Raw genomic sequence first — 13,260 nt, forward strand, 5'->3', positions numbered from 1 at the left:
TCTTACACATCAGCATCATTGCATCATAGGTATATATCCAGAAACAACATTAGAAATAATTTAAGCCAGAGTTTCTTAACTCTTTTTTTTGTCTTAGATTCTTTTGATAGTCTAAGGAAGACCATATACTCCTTTGAATGATATTTTTAGAAAAAAAAATAGGATTAAAAAGGAAAATACTTATATTAGAATGAGATAATGATGTCATTTTTCCCATCCATAGAACCTCTGAAATATAATCTGCAGACCCACTGGGAGTTCATTGTCCAAAGATTAAGAACTCCTCTTCTAAACCAATTATAATTTCACAGATGAGGACACTGAGACCCCAAAGATCAGGGTATATCTGGGAAGGATATGGTAAAGATATCAGCGTGGCAATCTACCAGGTCAAAATGAAAACACGTTTTTTGTTTCACATATTAACCTCCCCTAACCTTTTCTCACAATGCAGTGAGGCAGATAGGACATTTATTGATAATGTCTTCATACAGACATAGGAAAATGAGGTCCAAAGAGTTCATCATCATTTGTTCAAGGTACAAGACTAGTAAATGTCAGAATCTGGAATTTAACCCAGGCTTTTCTAATCCCAAGGTCTATGCCTTTTCTACCACTCCTGGCTACCTTTCAAAGGCTTTGAGATCTATAGGTGTGAGTTCAGAACTTGCTGATTCCTCTTGAGGATGGGCTTGCTTTCAGCTAGGCACACTTAAGCTTACATGTAAGGTCTTGGGATACACATAGAGACTGCCTGAGTGCTCCTGTGAAGGAATGTGCAAGGAAAACATTCTCCACTCTGATCAACAAAGGCTGGAGGTCCCTACCTATTTGCAGGACCTACTCATTCCTCAGTTAGCAGAAATAATCAGGCACATTAAATACCCCCTTTATGGAGCAGACTGAATCACTTTCAGCAGTGTGAATTCCCAAACCTCTCAGCATAGGACAGGAGTCTAGCAGAACTGGGTGAGAGAGAAATACAGGGCTTATAGCAGCTGCAGCAGCTGCTCCTGGATATCAGCCCAAAGACTAAATATATGCAAGTCACCTACTTGAACTTATGGGAGCCAAGATCATGGAGTAAACTGTAAGTGCTTTCACCCTCCCCTTGTTGACCTTAAAAAACCCAGAGAATACTGTCCTAGCAAAAATCATGGAATAGTGGAGCTAGCAGAAGGGGAGCAGCAGTCTTTTAGTTTAGGAGGCTAGAAAGATTGACAGGAAAGGTCCTTCCTGCTCTGTCTGAAAAGGAACAACGCAAGACTGGAAGCATCCTAGCAAGTCCCACCTCAGTGGACCATCAAGAGATACTGAGTCTCAAGGGTATGGAGTCTGTAAATGCCAACACCAGGACCCCAGATGTGCCTTAGCACAGCCAGAGGAATTGCAGACACGACCACAGATGGGGTTCACCAGAAGTGGATCCTGCCCATGCTATAGTGCAGCCTTAGAGGAGGAGGATTACTCCAGCAGCCAGATCATCCCTCCCCCACACCTCATGCTGTGAGCTTTAGTGTAACTGCAGGGAAACTGAGATGTCACCCGTCATCGACCTTGACATACACCAGACAGCTCAACACCAGATGAGCTGTAGAATTATATAGCTTCTAGTTGAAAGACCTAGAGGCCACAGCCCCCAAAGCCAGTAACCAGGTATCTAGTTCCCAGCACAAGAAATGTGGGACAGAGCCCCCTGTGCCCCAGAAGCAGAGATCTACTTTAAAATCCAGAGAAAAGGTAATCACCATGAGCAAGAAGGAAATCAGAAAAACAAAGACTATAGAATCTTATTACAGGCCAGGAAACATCACAATACAAATTCAGAAGATGACAGCACTGACACTATACCCACATCTGAAATCTCAAAAGGGAATATGAACTCAAACCCATTAGAGAAGTGAAAGGAAAATTGAACAATGATTTTAAAATTACAGTTAGATCCTTAAAAAGTAAAATTGGCCAAATGGATAAGGAAATACAAAACCTAATTGGAGGAAATAACTCCATACATGGAAAAATTGGGCAAATGGAAAAGTGGGTACAAAAGCGAAATGAAGAAAACATTGCCTTAAAAATCAGAATTGGGCAAGTAGAAGCTAATAACTCTATAAGGTATCAAGAATCAGTCAAAATCTAAAGAATGAGAAAATAGAGGAAACATAAAATATGTCATTGGAAAAGCAACTGATCTACCCAAAAGCCATGATGAAAAAAACAGCCTAGATAGTATCTTCCAAGAAATCATCAAGGAAAACTTCCCTGAGGTCCTAGATCCAGAGGGCAAAATAATCATCAAAAAAATTCACCAATTATCACCTCCTGAAAGAGATCCCAAATTGAAAATGCCAAGGAATGTTGTTGCCAAATTCAATAGTTATCAGGTCAAAGAGAAAATTCTGCAAGCAGTCAGAAGAAAACAACTCAAGTATAGAGGAATGACAGTCAAAACCACACAGGACCTTGCAGATTCTATATTAAAAGCTTGGAGGGATTGGAATATAATATTCTATAAGGCAAAGGAACTTGAACTACAACAACCCAGCAAAACTGAGCATAATCTTTCATGCAAGGAGATGGAGGTTCAATGATATGAAGGGTTACCAGACCTTCCTGATGAAACAGCCAGAGCACAATAGAAAATTTGATCTTCAAATACAAGAATCAAGAGAAGCATAAAAAGTAAATGGTAGAGGGAGGGGAAAAAAAAACTTGTTTCAATTCCAGGTAAAATTGTTTACATACATATTGGAAGGTGATACTTGTTAATCTTGAGAATTGTACATTTCTTACAACATTTAAAAAGGATAGACATGGATAGAGGGTGTAGGAATAAATTAACTAATGTGATGATTAAAAAGAGCATGATTAAGGAATGCAAAGAATTGTATTGGGAGAAGTGCACTGGAGGAGGCAAAAAAGGGTAAATTACATCACATGAAGAGTAATAAAAACATATTATACTAGAGGGAAATAAGGGAAGGAAATGAGCACTGTTTGAGTTTTACGTGAATCAAATCTAATTCAAGGAGGAAATAGCATTCTCATTTAAGTATAGAAATCTAACTTGCCCTCCAGGGAGAAGAAGGGGAGAAGGGAAATAAAAGGAAGGGGGCAGTTAGAAGAGAGGGAAAAAATAGTAAGGGAAAAGGGAAGGAGGTTGAATTGAAAGTGGTAAAACTGAGGGAGACAGTGGTAAAAAGTAAAACTTTTGAGGAAGGGAAAGGAGAAATAAAAGCTAATGGTGGTGGGAGGGGAAGGAGAATAGAATGGAGAGAAAGATACAGATAGTAATCACAACTGTGAGTGTGAATGGGATGAACTCTCCCATAAAATAGAGGCTGAAGCAGAACAGATTAAAAACCATAATCCTATAATATGTTGTTTATAGGAAAAATACTTGAAACAGGGGGATACACACAGAGAAATGGTTAAAAAAAACCTGGAGTAGAATATATTACACTTCAGCTGAAGTAAAAAAAAGTGAGGGTAGCAATCCTAACCTCAGACAAAAGAAAAGCAAAAATCAATCTAATCAAAAGAGATAAGGAAGGAAACTATATCCTGCTAAAAGGCATCATAGACAATGAAGCAATATCATTACTAAATACATATGGACCCAGTGGTATAGCATCCAGATTCTTAGAGGAGATATTAAGGGAGTTACTGGAAGAAATAGACAGCAAAACTATACTAGTGGGGGACCCCAACCTCCTCCTCCCTGAACTTGATAAATATAAACTCAAAATAAAAAAGAAAGAAGTTAAGGAGGTGAATAGAATTCTTGAAAAGGTAGATTTGATAGACCTCTGGAGAAAGTTGAATTGGAATAGAAAGGAATATTCCATTTTCTCAGTGATACGTGGCACATACATAAAAATTGACCATGTACTAGGGCATAAAAACCTCACAATTCAGTTCAGAAGGACATAAATAGTCAACACATCCTTTTCATATCATGATGCACTAAAAATTATATGTGATAAAGGGATGTGGAAAGATACAACAAAAAATAAATGGAAATTAAATAATCTAATCCTAAAGAATGAGTGGGGCAAAAATCAAATCATAGAAAAAAATCAGTAACTTCATACAAGAGAATAACAGTAACGAGACAACCTACCAACAGTTATGGGATGCAGTGAAAACAGTTCCAAGGGGAAATTTTATATCTCTGAATGCTCACATAAATAAAATAGAGAAAGAGGAGCTCAATGAATTGGGCATGTAACTGAAAAATCTAGAAAAAGAATAAATTGAAAATCCCCAATTAGATAACAAAGATATTCTGAAAATCAAAGAAGAGATTAATAAAATTGAAATTAAGAAAATTATTGAACTAATAACTAAAATTAAGAGTCAGTTTTATGAAAAACAACAAAATTGATAAACCTTTGGTCAATTTGACTTAAAAAACAAAAGAAGAAAACCAAATTGCCAATATCAAAAATGAAAAGAGTAAATTCACCTCCAATGAAGAGGAAATTAAAACAATAATCAGAAATTATTTTGCCCAACTTTATGCCCATAAATTTGACAATCATCGTGAAATGGATGAATACTTACAAAAAATATAGATTACCCAGATTAATAGAAGAGGAAGTAAAATACTTAAATAACGCAATCTAAGAAAAAGAAATTGAACAAGCCATCAATGAACTTCCTAGACAAAAATCTCCTGGGCCAGATGGATTTACAAGTGCATTCCATCAAACATTTAAAGAATAGTTCTTTACAATACTATTTACACTATTTGGGAAAATTGATGGAGTCCTACCAAATTCTTTTTTATAATATAGATATGGTGCTGATACCTAATCGAGGAAGAGCCAAAACAGAGAAAGAAACTTATAGACCAATTTACCTAACGAAAATAGATGCAAAAATTGTAAATAAGATATTAGCAAAAAAGATTACAGCAATTTATCATAAGAGTAATACACTTTCATCAGGTAGGATTTATACCAGAATGCTAGGCTGGATGAATATTAAGGATCAGCATAACTGATCATATCAACAACAAAACTAATAGAAACCATATGGTTATCTCAACAGATACAGAAAAAGCTTTTGACAAAATACAGCACCCATTCCTAATGAAAACACTGGAAAGCATAATAATAAATGGATTTAATAAAGTAATAATAAATTAATATAATAATAATAAAATAAAAATAATAAAACCATCTACCTAAAACCATGAGCAAATATTATATGTAATGGAGTTAAGCAAGATGTATTTCCAATAAGATGGGGGTGAAGCAAGGATATCCATTATCATCACTGTTACTCAATATGGCACTAAAAATGTTAGCTTTGGCAATAAGGGAAGAAAAAGAAATAGAAGGAGTTAGAATAGGCAAAGAAGAAACTAAGTTATCAATCTTTGCAGACAATATGGTGATATATGTAGAGAATCAAGCAACAACCTACTTGAAATAATAAGCAACTTTAGCAAAGTTGCAGGAAACAAAATAAACCCACATAAAATATCTGCATTTCTATACATTACTAACAAAGCCCAACAGCAAGAGATAGAAAGAGAAATCCCATTTAAAGTTACTATAAAACATGCTATAAAATATTTGGAAGCCTACCTGCCAAAGCAAACCCAGGGACTACATGAACACAATTACAAAACACTTTTCACACAAATAAAGTAAGATCTAAATAATTGGGAAAACATCAGGTGCTCATGGGTAGGCCAAGCTAATATAATAAAAATGACAATTCTAACTAAATTAATTTACTTTTTCAGTGCCATGTCAAACTACCAGAAAGCTATTTTCTAGAGCTGGAAAAAATAATATCAAAATTCATCTGGAAGAACAAAAGGTCCAGAATATCAAGGGAATTAATGAAAGAATGGTAGTGAAGGTGGCCTAGCCTTACCAGATCTTAAATTGTATTATAAAACACCAATCATCAAAACCACTTGGTACTGGTTAAGAACTAGAGGGGTAGATCAGTGGAATAAGTTAGGTACACAAGACAGAGTAGCCAATGACTATGTTAGTCTACTGTTTCATAAATTTAAGGAACCAAGCTTCTAGGATAAGCACTCACTGTTTGACAAAAACTGCTAGGAAAACTGAAAAATCGTGTGGCAGAAACTGGGCATAGACCAATGCTTGACATCATGTACCAGAATAAAGTCCAAATAGGTACAAAATCTAGGTATAAAGGCTGATACTATAAACAAATTAGGGGAGTAACAAATAGTTTATTTGTCAGATTTATGGAGAATGGAGGAATTTATGATCAAACAAGAGATAAAGAACTTTTTGAAATCCAAAATAGATAATATTGATTACCTTGAATTGAAAAGTTTTTGCACAAACTCAGTGAAACCAAGATTTGGAGGGAAGCAGAAAACTGGGAAAGTATTTTTGCAACTTGTGTCTGTGATTAAGGACTCATTTCTAAAATATAGAGAGAACTGAGTCAAATGGTCAAAGGATATGAACAGGCACTTTTCAGAGGAAGAAATCAAAACTATCTATAGTCATATGAAAAAATACTCTAAATCACTATTGATTAGAGAGATACAAATCAAAACAACTCTGAGATACCACATCACACCTAACATGATGATGATAAATGCTGGAGAAGATGTGGGAGAGTTGGACAACTATTTCATTGTTGGTGGAGCTGTGAGCTGATCCAACCATTCTGGAGAGCAATTTGGAACTATGCCCAAAGGGATACAAAAATGTGCATGCCCTTTGACCCAGCAATACTACTTCTAAGGCTTTATCCCAAGAAGATCATAAAAATGGGAAAAGGTCCCACATATACCAAAATATTTATAGCAGCTCTCTTTGTGGTGGCCAAAACTGGAAATCAAGGAAATGCCCATCAACTGGAGAATGGCTGAACAAGTTGTAGTGTATGGATATAATGGAACACTATTGTGTTATAAGAAATGACAAACAACTGGACTTCAAAAAAATCTGGAAAGACTTATATGAACTGATGCTGAGAGAAATGAGCAGAACCAGGAAAACATTATAGACAGTAACAGTCACAGTGTGCAAGGACTGTTTCTGACAGATTTAGCCCTTCACAGCCATGCAAAGACCTAAACCATTTCCAAAGAACTCTTGATGCAAAATGCCATTCACATCCAGAGAAAGAACTATGGAGTCAGAACACAGAATTAAACAGACTATTTTCTCCTTTGTTGTGTTTGGCTTTCGTTTGTTTTTCTCATGATTTCTCCCATTCGCTTTCATTCTTAAATGCAACAGGACTAATGTGAAAATGTATTTAATGAGAATGTATGTGTAGAACACATATAACATTGCATCCCACCTCAGGGAGGGAGGGGGTAGGGAGGGGAGAAAATTTAAAGCTTATGGAAATGATTGTTGAAAACTGAAAACAAATAAATTAACTGAAGAAAAAAAAGGAATATATGTGTAAAATCCATAAAAGTTTGCATGCCATCTTGGGGAGAGAAGTGGAGAGAGAGGGGGAAATAATTTAAAATTTATGGAAGTGCTTGTTGAAAATTGACAACAAATAAATAAATAAATGGGGGAATGAATGAAGGACAAGAACAACAACAACAAAAAAATTCCTATCTTGCCTTTAACTGGCACAGACATTCATTTGATCTATGAAAGAAATATAAAAATTAGTACTTTTGTAAAGAGTTATTTTCTAAATCAGGGGATAGTCATAGTATAATTATGATCATACTTTTAAATGGGTTTGTACTCTATTGAAACCTGATAATAGGAGCTCTAAGCAGTGATGATTTATATTAATAGCTAAAATTCTTAATCTCACTATAAGAATTTCAGAGAAAGAAACCACTTGGTCTGGAAAGAAATTGCTCTTAGATTAAAACTATGTGCCTATTTCTTATTGTAGCCAGGTCCCCTTGGGCAAAAGTCTTCATCCTCTAACTCAGAGAGAAGTCAGATAGATTAGAAAGTGACAAAAGGGAAAGGGAAAGACTGAGGTGATCCAGTTGGAGGACAAAGGCATGATCTGGGAAGAACTAGCTCCACCCCTCTGTTTTTGTTGGGAGGGGAAATAAAAGAGGAACAAATACCCAGACTTTTCAATGTTTCTGCACAGTAACGAGATGTGTGTGTATACTTATATGTGCGTGTGTGTATATATGTATGTACATATGTTTATGCACACACACACACATACACACACACACACACACACACACATACACACTGACTTTTTTCAGGTTTATAGTGACAGAAAATAAAAAGAAAAATCCCTAAAAAGAAAAAAGATTAAATCTTATCTAGCATCACACACAACTGATTTCTATAGACTTCTACAGAACCTGATAGCACTTGCTTCTGCTGAGACAATGGGGTGTGGGGGCCATATGTGAATCTGTTGGGGGTGTAAGCTCAGTTCCATGTGGACAGTCTCGGGCGGGTAAAGGTGAGAACTTCTAAACCTTAGAGTTCTCATGAGGCCCCCCAGGGAACAGCAGGGAATTGAGGTGTGAGACCGAGCTATCTCATGCATTTCCGCCTCTTCCCGTGAGAAACGTGATGGGAGAGAGCATCCCCACCCTTGAGATTGGCCCGGGTCTGAGCGCACCTATTGTTATCTAACAGGCATGGTATTCAGGTGCAAACTATGCGGCAGGAGAGCTTAAGTAGGGTCAGGAAAGCCTGAAGGCGCTCTTAGCACTGAGGGCCCCTTACAGGACAGAAGGCCTCTCTTTCTTCTCTCCTCCCTCTCCCCTCTCTCCCCACTTCCACTTCCATTTCCAATCTCTTACTGTAAGATCTTTGCCTCCTTGGGAGATTCCCCTCTCTCCCCAGGAAGAGTTCCCCCTGCACATGTAACCAAGACCCTGAATAAAGCCTAACCCTTGTTTGACTCTGGAAAGTCTCTTCTCTCATACGTTTATTCGGTTTGGCCAGCCGAAGACCTGCGATAGGTAAGGTAAGACTCGGGTAGCCCTCAGGCCTCTAGGCCTGGCATGAATCAAAAATAGGTACTAGATAATCTGTATGGTACCTCCTTTCTCTAACATATGTTATGCTTTTTGTGATAAATTCCTTGAAGATGGTCTCCCAAAACACATTACCATTGAAAGCCAGAAATGAAACCAGTAGGGCAGAGGGATCCTCACTTATCATGCATAAGGATTTGGGGATAGTCTTAGTGTCCAACTGCAATACAGTACCAATAATAGGAAGAGGAATAGGGTCAGGATGGAGATTTCCTCTTCCAAATGCTTTCCTTCATGCTGAAATAAGAAGCAGACAAGAAATACAGAACACTAGGCCAAAAGCAGTCACCATAGAGGAATCCATTGAAATTCTTCCTTGCTCTTGCCAATATGAAAGGCTGAAAATCAGATGTGTGTATGAATTGTAAACACAAAGCTAATCATTCAAAAACTCTAGATTTTCTGGAAAAATGTTGGTTTACTTCTAATGAACTCTGATCTGCTAATAAAGGTAAGAAGGGTAAGCTTATTCCCCAGTTGATAAATGGACAAAAGTTAGAGACAGGCAATTTAAAAAAAAAAAAAAGAAATTCAAAACTGACCACCATCATTTGAAAAAAAATACTTCAAATCATTAGTGGAAAACTGTAAATTATAGTAACTCTGAGGAGTCACCTTATATGCATCAAATTGGCAAAGACAGAAAAATGAGAAATGCTCAAAGAGTTTCAGGAAAACAAACACATTTATAAAATGCTGGTGAAGCTGTGAATTGGTCCCACCATTCTGTAAAGAAATTTTTTCTAAATTTTTATTTATTTAGTTTTTAATTTGTGGAATAAAACAAGTGTTTCTATAACATAGTACAGTAAAAACAAGATGATTGTACAAGAAACTGTAAATCTATTATGTACATACAAATTAATTTTCCTTTTAAATATGTAATTAAGTTATGTAAATTTCTTTTCTCTTTTTTTCTTTCCTCCAGCTCTCTGCCCCAGAGATAGTTACCATTAGACAAATATACATATTTGTATGTATGTGTGTGTATGTGTACATGTCTGTGTGTATGTAAAATAATTCTATACATACTTCTATTTATCTGTTTTTTCTCAATGTAAACAGCATCCTTTTCAGTTAATTTGGGTACTTATAATAGTCAAAATGAATTTTTTCATTAAAGTTCTTCTTAAAACAATACTGTTGTTACTGTGTGCAACATTCTCTTGGTTCTGTTCATTTCACTCTTCATGATTTTGTACAAATTTTTCCATGTTTGTCTAAGATCATTGAGCTCATCATTTCTTATAGCATGGTAGCATTCAATCACAATCATATAAACCACAACTTGTTCAGTCATTCCACAGTAGATGCACATATCTGCAATTTCTAGTTCTTTACCACCACCAAAAATATTTGAGAATATATGGATTCTTTTCCTTTTTCCCTATTCATCTTTGGAAATAGACCTGGCAGTAGTACTGCTGGGTCAAAGGGTATAGGCAGTTTAATAACTCTTTGAGCATAATTCCAGATTGCTCTCCAAAATATTTGGATCAGTTCACAATACCACTAACAATGAATGTGTCCCAATTTTTCCACATGTCCTCCAACACCTGTCACTTTCCCCTTCAATCATTTTACCCAACCTGATAGTTACAAAATGATATCTCAAGGTTCTCTTAATTTTCATTTCTCTAACAATGATTTAAAGCACTTTTTGCTTATGACTATAAATTGTTTTGATTTCTTCATTAGAAAACTGTTCATATCATTTGACATTTATCAATTGGGGAATGATTCATAATCTTATATATTTCACAGAGTTCTTTATACATCAGAGGTATGAAATTTTTATTTTTAAAACTGTCTATAAAATTTCTCCCTATTTTCTGCTTTCCTTCTAATCTTATTTACATTTATTTTATTTGTACAAAAGCTTTTTCAATTCAATATAATCAAAATTATTTTATGCTTCACTCTGCTCTCTCTTTTTCTCTCTTTATTCATAAAATGTTCAAGTATCCATAAATCTGGTAAGGAATATGCTCCATGTTGTTCAAATTTTCTTATAATGTCTCTACCTATATCTAGGTCATGTTTCCATTTTGACCTTATCTTGGATAAATGGTATAAGATGTTGGTCTATGCCCAAGTTCTGCCACATTGCCTTTTAGTTTTTCCAACAATTTCTACCAAAATATGAAGTCTTAGTACAAAATCTTAAGTCTTTACAATTGTCAAATACAAGTTTACTATTATATTCATTTGACACTATAAATTGTATATCTACTCTATTCTATTGATCTACCTTTCTATTTCTTAGTCACTACAAAGATAGTTTTGATAATTACTGCTTTATAATTGTTTAAGATTTGGTGCTGCTGGCAGGGCCAAGGTGGCAGAGTAGAAAGATGCACATACACTAGCTCTTACCCCACAGTCCATAAAATACCTGTAAAGAAGAATTCTCAACAAATTCTACAGCATCAGAAGCCACAGAACAACAGAGTGGAGGAGATTTCTAGCCCAGAGTGACCTGAAAGACCAACGGGAAAGGTCTGTCACACCAGACACGGAGCAACGCCCAGCCCTGCCTTAGCCATGCAGCCCCGAGAGGAGCAGAATCAAGCAGGCTTCAGGGACAGAATCTCCAGCGGCAGTGCAGATCTCTCAACCCACAGGCTCCAAAGGTCAGTGAGAGGGTCTTTTCAGCTGGCCGAGAAGGGAGTGGGGTGTCCCCATAACTCGAGCCTCCTCAGGTGGCAACAGTAGAGGCAGCAGTGGACTGGGGCTCCCAAAGCAGGCAGTAGCCCACATCCATTGTTGAAGGTCTCGTTGTAAACCCTCTGAGAGAACTGAGCCCCGTGCAGCTGCCCTGCCCCCACCTGAGCAACTGATCTTAATCTCGCACTGAATAGCAGCCCTGTCCCTGCCTAAAGCCCCTGAGGCTTTGGAGCAGCTCATCTGAATCTCAGCCCCCAGTGCTGGCTTGGGGGAACTGGAGGTGAGGTGCTTGTGGAGAGGAAACTCAGAAATCAGGTAACTGGCTAGAAAAATGCCCCCAAAAAAGGGGAAAAAAAATAAGACCACAGGGTACTTTCGTGGGAAATAGGTGTCTCCCCCCATACTTTTGGATGAGGAAGAACAAGGCATAATGTCAGAGGAAATCAAGGCCTTTGCCTCCAGGGCCTCCAAAGGGAACTTAAACTGGGCTCAGGCAATAGAAGATCTTAAAAAACAAGTTAGCAGCTTACTAAAGGAGAACCAAAAAAATGCTGAGGAAAATAACAGCTTTAAAAAGAGGTTAACTCAATTGGACAAAGAGGTCCAAAAAGCCAATGAGAAGAAGGAGGTTTTAAAAAGCAGAATTAGCCAAATGGAGGAGAAGCTTCAAAAGCTCACTGAATAAAATAATTCATTGAAAGAGAGAATTGAGTCCAGGGAAACAAACGATTATGAGTTAAACCAAGCAGTTAGTAAGTAAAACCAAAAATTTGAAAAAAAAAATAGAAGATAATGTGAAACATCTCATTGGAAAAACAACTGACCTGGAAAATAGATCCAGGAGAAACAATTTAAAAATGATGGGACTACCTGAAAGTCACAATCAAAAAAAGAGCCTAGACATTATCCTCCATGAAATTATCAAGGACAACTGCCCAGATATATTCTAGAACTAGAGGGCAAAATGGATGTTGAAAGAATCCATCGATCACCTCCAGAAAGACACCTGAACAGAGAAACTCCTAGGAATATTGCGACCAAATTTCAGAGTTCCAAGACCAATGAGAAAATACTTCAAGCAGCTAGAAAGAAACAATTTGAGTACTGTGGAAATACAATCAGGATAACACGGGATATGGCAGCTTCAACATTAAGGGATCAAAGGGCTTGGAATGGGATATTTCAGAGGTCAAAGGAACTGGGATTGAAACCAAGTATCACCTACCCAGAAAATCTAAGTATAATACTTCAAGGGAATAAATGGTCATTCAATGATATAGAGGACTTTCAGTCATTCATATTGAGGAAAAGACCAGATCTGTAGAAAATTTGACTTCCCAAGACAACAATCAAGAGAAGCATGAAAAGGTAAACAGGAAATAAAAATCATAAAAGACTCTCTAAAGCCAAACTCTTTACATTACTACATGGAAAGAAAAAATGTATAATTCTTGAATCTTTTCTCAGTATTTGGGTAGATGAAAAGATTGTACATACACATACACACACACACACACACACATACATACATAGAGAGTTCAGGGTGTTGAATCAGAAGAGATGATGTCCACACAAAAAATAAAATAAAATAA

At 36.7% G+C, this 13,260-nt stretch overlaps 1 pseudogene; it reads right to left on the bottom strand.

Moving 5' to 3' along the window:
* Positions 1-13,260, bottom strand: part of LOC140511725 (cytochrome P450 2C19-like) — a 106,871-nt pseudogene that overhangs the window by 79,231 nt on the left and 14,380 nt on the right.

The sequence above is a fragment of the Notamacropus eugenii genome, chromosome 1, assembly GCF_028372415.1.
Source record: "Notamacropus eugenii isolate mMacEug1 chromosome 1, mMacEug1.pri_v2, whole genome shotgun sequence".
Lineage (NCBI taxonomy): Eukaryota > Metazoa > Chordata > Mammalia > Diprotodontia > Macropodidae > Notamacropus > Notamacropus eugenii.